The sequence below is a fragment of the Electrophorus electricus genome, chromosome 9 (genome assembly GCF_013358815.1).
Source record: "Electrophorus electricus isolate fEleEle1 chromosome 9, fEleEle1.pri, whole genome shotgun sequence".
NCBI classification, from domain to species: domain Eukaryota; kingdom Metazoa; phylum Chordata; class Actinopteri; order Gymnotiformes; family Gymnotidae; genus Electrophorus; species Electrophorus electricus.
This window is the reverse complement of record NC_049543.1, coordinates 2,140,001-2,146,907: the sequence shown is the minus strand read 5'-3', so window position 1 is coordinate 2,146,907 and position 6,907 is coordinate 2,140,001.

The window sequence follows — 6,907 nt, the reverse complement described above, 5'->3', positions numbered from 1 at the left end:
TGTATGACAGGTTGTAGCCAGGAGGAGTTGGGGGAGCTGGAGAAGGTGGTAGCAAATTTACAATTAGATGCCACCTGGCCAAAGCTTGCTATGAGTGTCAGTCGAGTAAAAAAATACACACACACACAAACTCACTCACACACACACACACACACTCACATACACTCACTCACACACACACACACACACACACACAAATCGAACATATCTAAACACACCTGGCAGGAACAACAAACAGCATGTCACACAACGTGTCACATTTCTCGAATCACCATGGCGATGAACAGACCAGTAACCTGAGCGTGTCTAAGGTCTCTGATGGCAACTGTTACCGCGGTAACTCAGAGTGACAGGTGCCTGCCATGGCGTATTGATGGGCCCGAGATGATGGACAGCCTGTGACACAAGCATTGAGAATGAAACTGCTGACATCACACTGTCGCCAGAGGGTTACACACACACACACACACAGACACATGCACGCTGAGGGATGAGTACCCTAATCCTGCATCTTAGACAGGGAAATGACAGCCTGAAGAGAGATGAGAGAGAGAAAGAAAGAAAGAAGTACTGAGCGTATCACTTCAGACAGAGCAGGCTGGAGCGAGGGATGAGGAGACCGAGAGAGAGACCAGACAAATGAGAGCCATGCCCTACAGGGGTGGCAGACATGGACAGGTGAAACAGTAGACATTAGTTCTCTCTCTTCATTCACATCTCTTTTGTTCAACTCTTCTCTCATCCAGTGACTGACAAGGTGGCGAGAGAGTGAGAGAGTCTTTTATCTTAAATATGCATGATGGGTACAGGTGAGAAAACTGTGGGTGTCAGTGTTAACCCCTTATACACACACAACCTTAACAGAATCTGTAGAAATGTATCAGTGTTAACCCCTTATACACACACAACCTTAACAGAATCTGTAGAAATGTATCAGTGTTAACCCCTTATACACACACAACCTTAGCAGAATCTGTAGAAATGTATCAGTGTTAACCCCTTATACACACACAACCTTAACAGAATCTGTAGAAATGTATCAGTGTTAACCCCTTATACACACACCTTAACAGAATCTGTAGAAATGTATCAGTGTTAACCCCTTATACACACACAACCTTAACAGAATCTGTAGAAATGTATCAGTGTTAACCCCTTATACACACACAACCTTAGCAGAATCTGTAGAAATGTATCAGTGTTAACCCCTTATACACACACAACCTTAACAGAATATGTAGAAATGTATCAGTGTTAACCCCTTATACACACACAACCTTAACAGAATATGTAGAAATGTATCAGTGTTAACCCCTTATACACACACAATCTGTAGAAATGTATCAGTGTTAACCCCTTATACACACACAACCTTAGCAGAATCTGTAGAAATGTATCAGTGTTAACCCCTTATACACACACAACCTTAGCAGAATCTGTAGAAATGTATCAGTGTTAACCCCTTATACACACACAACCTTAACAGAATATGTAGAAATGTATCAGTGTTAACCCCTTATACACACACAACCTTAGCAGAATCTGTAGAAATGTATCAGTGTTAACCTTATGGATACACTACCTTAGCAGAATCTGTAGAAATGTATCAGTGTTAACCACTTATGGACACATTACTTTAGCATCCCCTTTAGCATTTGAAAGAAATGAAAATGAGTTAATGGGGTTTACAGAGAAAATGGACTATGGCAAAGCATGGCTAAAATGAAAATATAATGAAATGCCTGAGATTACAGAACCGTGTGTGTGGAAACTAGCTGAGATTACAGAACCGTGTGTGTGGAAACTGGCTGAGATTACAGAACCGTGTGTGTGGAAACTGGCTGAGATTACAGAACCATGTGTGTGGAGATAGAGGTCTTCTGTGGAGCACCTGGTTGGAGGTCTTCTGTGGATCACGTGGTAATGAAACCAGTTATCCCACATCTCCCTTTGTGCTTGTCGCTATGCTACTCCACGTAGACGCTCCTGTCGAGCTCTCGGGAACATCACCCACCTGTCTGTAAGGTCTTCGATGTCCTGAAGTGTGTCACCAACCCTACTTATAGACTCATGTTTCTGTAGAAGTCAGTTAAAACCCAAACCCACTGTACATGTTCCATGACAACTCACATATTCTCTCTCTCTCTCTCATACACACACACACACACACACACACATACAAAACAATGGCCTACACACAAACTGTTACTTACACATATATATTAAATTAAACCACAAGAATCCTCAAAATAGTGAATCATATCACAGAAAATGTCTGCAGATTGAAGCTATATTAGATGAATTATGCAAATGGTCTCTAAATATCATGTATGGTCATGAAATTCTATATGCTTTTTATGATGATGACCTCTTTTACATAACATTTATTTGATGTTGTTATATAATCTTTTGTAAACTGTAGAATCATGTATGTTAAGGAGCGATCTCAATTCTACAGTCAAACGTATGTGCAGGTCCTACACCATATGTTTTGTAGGTATAAGGCATATGTGTTTCTTACAGGCTGTTGACAGACGTACAGACATAGTATGAGAAGCAAGTCAATAGGCCCGCAAGGCAAACCTGACAATGTTACACACATAATCAATAGCTCAGGCTCTGAGCCCAGTGTACTAATGTGCATTTTAGTGAAATATGAAACAGCTCCAGTGTTCATGACCTGAGTTACAGCCTCAGTTTCTTAGACATACTGATCCAGTCACAAGAACTGTAGCTTTAACAGAGCTGGTTGGTGATTACTGCCTTAGTAAGTGACTGTCTCACATGACACAGTATTCAGTTCTCAGTAGCTCTATGGGTGTCATGTGACTCGGCCCATTTAGCCACACCTTTCCCACTCACCCACACACACACACACACACACACACACACACACACACACACACACATACACACAGACACACACACACACACACACACACACACAGTGACTTCCTTGACTGGTCAAAACAGCTGAGTTCCATAAACTTTCCTCTTCCTCATCTTTAACAGTTTATTGCTGAGTTTAACAGCTTTACAAGTGAGCATGCTGACCTACATGGGGGTGGTGTCACATCTGGCACCTCCCTCCTAAACCCCACCCTATGCTGCCACCCACCATGATATTAGAGGTCAGTTAGGTGTGAACTCCACTACAATGCTACGTGTGACATTAAAGTAGGTCATGAAACAGGGCTACCCTGCGTACCTTCACACAAAGAGCTGACAGAGACGATGGAAACAGGTTTTACAGGTCTGTAAAAATTCTCCACCTCCTGGTAACGGAGTTGTGAGGGTGTCACCACACGGGTAGCTCAGAGCTGACAAAGGCATAGCATCTGGAGAAAGGGTTCTCCGTACCATCCATCTCCTCCACAACAATCATTATGTTCAGGGATTGCGGCCTTTCAGAGGGACCTGTGATAATGTTTCCGAAGTCTACAGTGGCCTGCTAGGCTCAGGTTTCAACATGTTCTAGCTATTAAAGAACAGTCTCACAGAAGTCCTGTAAAACCTGGAATAAAGATAGTGTGTGTGTGTGTGTGTGTGTGTGTGTGTGTGTGTGTGTGTGTGTGTGTGTGTGTGTATAGTCTCATTCCTCATTGCATCACTCCCTTTTAGGTTTCTATCCCCTTGTTCAGTCATGCAAATGTTTGGTTTTCCTTTCAAATCTGTTAGCTGTATTTTAGTCTTGGTTATTGTTTACCTCGTTAAGTAGCCCAGTTCTGAGTGCTCCCCTTCCTTGCTCTTCTACCCTGTTTGTCTTAGTTTCATGGTTCGTTGTTTTCCCCTATGTCTTCCCTTAATATTTAGTTCCCTTATTCATCTAGTGCACATCTTCAGCCTGTTATCCTTTTGTTTGTTCCTGGGTTTTGTTCTGTATTGTGTTCTGCTGGTGTTTCCGTTATTAAACTTGTCATTTGTGTACACTGTCTTGTATATCGATTTCGTTATGGCTTCCCCTGCTTTGAATTCTGCTCGCTCTCATGTCAAAGGCGGTGGTACTTCGCACGTGTGTTCACACTCGACCTTCCCTGCTTTACACTGGGAGATTGAGGGTCCTGCGTAGAATCTTAGCTGCTCCCAGGATTGCAGTCTACTGGACAGACATCTCGGATGTTGTTCCTGGGATCGGCTGGAGTCATTCCCCGGATTGGCAGGTGCTCTTTTTAGTGCTCCGATTGCCACTGGAGCCACTGCCGCGTTCACTTTCCACATCAATTCCAGTTCTTCTCTCAGCGATTTTAGTGTTTCTCAGGGCATTTTTGCTCCTTCTGTCCATCTTGTCTGTCTGTATCTGGAAGTCCCACGGGGTCTTAGCATGGTCACTCTCCTGGTGCACTCATGGATCTTGGTTGTTACTTCCGCTTAGTGTACGGACTCAGAGTGCTGGATTTGGGATGAAACCCTCCATGCATTGTGAAGAGTTTCCTTGTCTTGATGTCTGTTGCTTCTATCTCCTTCGTAGGTCAGATTATTGTGCCAGTGGGTATCTGATGACTGGTAGCGTGTAGGTGTTTGTAGGTGTTGGTAGGTGTTGATAGTCCAGATCTGTTTTTTTCCCATTCAGCTGACTTCTCAGGACTTGCCTCACTCTTTGTAGGTACTGGGCTGTAGCTGATTTCCTTGTGACCTCTTCATGACTCCCGTTTGCTTGGTAATTATCGTTGCCCTCAACATCTGTTATGGTTCCTTCTGCTATTACGTCTACCAGGCTTTTCTAGCCACCTTCCCTCTCATTGTGACGATCCGACCACACTTATCCAGTACAAATGACATTCTGATTGCTGTATATCCTGCTGAGATAGATTAGTGAGCCGATGTCCGTTCACTTCTGGCATACAACTTGATGTCATCAATGTAGACTGTAGAGGATGTACAACTGTAGAGGATGTACAGGTGTAGAGGAGGTTCAGGTGTAGAGGAGGTACAGGTGTAGAGGAGGTTCAGGTGTAGAAGAGGTTCAGGTGTAGAGGAGGTACAGGTATAGAGGAGGTACAGGTGTAGAGGAGGTACAGGTACAGTATCTGTAGCCACTTGGTGAAGATCTCAGTGAGGGCCTGAAGGGGTTCAGCAGTGGGGACAGAGTGTCTCCTTGGTAAATCCTGCATTTGATGGTCACTTGTGCTGTTGGCCTCTAGGGTCATCTTTCATGGCCCCACTGGGTTATTGATGAAGGTTCTTAGAATCCTGTACATGTTATACAGCCTCAAGGATCCGCCAGTCACAAGGGCCATGTCCACGTTGATGCCTGACAGGACAGTCCATGTTGTGCAGAAGCAGGTTGTTGTCTTCTAGTTGGAGGGAACCATCTCTTTTCCTTCAGGATCAGAACAGGAGCCATTCAGGGTGGCTTCCATCCATTAGCAGCTGGTTCATTTGCTAGTGAGATAGTTAATGAAGCAGTGGTTAAGGAACTTGAATAATAATCAGAAGGTTGATGGTTCAAGTCCCACCACTGCCAAATTGCCCCTGTTGGGCCCCTTAACCCTCAAGTTGTGCTCAGCCACAGTTGTGAGTTGCTCTGGATAAAAGTGTTGGCTAAATGGCATAAAATGTAAATATACTAGAGCCTGTCCAGGGAGGTCACTGTAGTTTAGGTATTGTTGACCAGCCAGAGCTATTAATTTGCTTGGCGGTATCTGGTGATGGACATCTATAAAGCTTCATTCACATCTTCCAGCAGCGTTTCAGATACTTCACTTAGTCTGCTTGGTAGTTTGTCCATCTTGGCATGTGTGCATAGACTCATTGGGTCTTGGTTCCCAATTTCAGGGTGTGCGCATGAGGATAGTTCCTCTTTGACCTCCCATTCTGGCTGTTGTACCTCCTAAATCTTCAGTTATGACAGTCACAGTGCTGGAACACTGAGTTAGTTTAGATGATGGGTATCAAAGCATCCATAGTTCCACATGCCCAGCATATACCCTCTCACACTGGGGCTGTTTGTGTAGTGGCATTCCAGCAGTCCAATGTTTCACACCCATGTCTGTTGGGAAGACTGTTTGGGTCTGAATTCTGTTTAACTACAACACTAAAGCAAAGCTGATGCACTACCATGCACAACTGAGCTCTAATCAGACTATAAATATGTCTTGTCTGCTTTTGTTGCTGCCAGCCCATGTGATGTTTGTCTAAGAATTCATTGCGCTTACAGACGTTATCTGGTCTTAAGTTTGCTATCGTCTGTAAGGATCAGAAGCATTTAGTCAAGTCTGAGAACTCTTCCCGACAGTCTTCACACACATCACAAGAATCTCTGTACACACACCCACACACACGCACGCACGCACACACACAATTACGCATTCTAACAGCTGTGATTATTCTAGAATATTTATTCTTCAAACATGGACCAACAGAGGATACATACAGACAGAGCAAAGACCAGAATTTCACATCAAAATAAACTCTCCCAACACACACACACACCCACACCCACACACACACACACACACACACACACACACACACACACACACTGATCCATCGTCTTGTCTTTCTGTCACTCTCTTCTCCCCATCAAATAATTTCCGCTAAATCCATTTTGAAAGCGCATCATTGCTGAGGCAGGCAAATCCCCCATAATCCCCCAGGTTTATCACCAACCTTGTGTGCTTTTTGTTTTGTCTGCTGCCACCGTTATCCAGACTTGTTTGCTGATAGAATCAGCTAGCAGTCACTGGGGCTCATATATCTGAATTCACACACACACACACACACACGCACACGCACACGCACACACACACACGCACAAGCACAGTCTGTCATCAACACTGTCATATCTGTCATATGTCTCCACTTGGTGATGTCCCTGAAAGCATTTTGCTTCCTTGCTCTTATTTTTCTTACCACTATAAATCTGCTATCGTGGAGGGAGATGGACATGAATCTTGCAGCCAAAGAA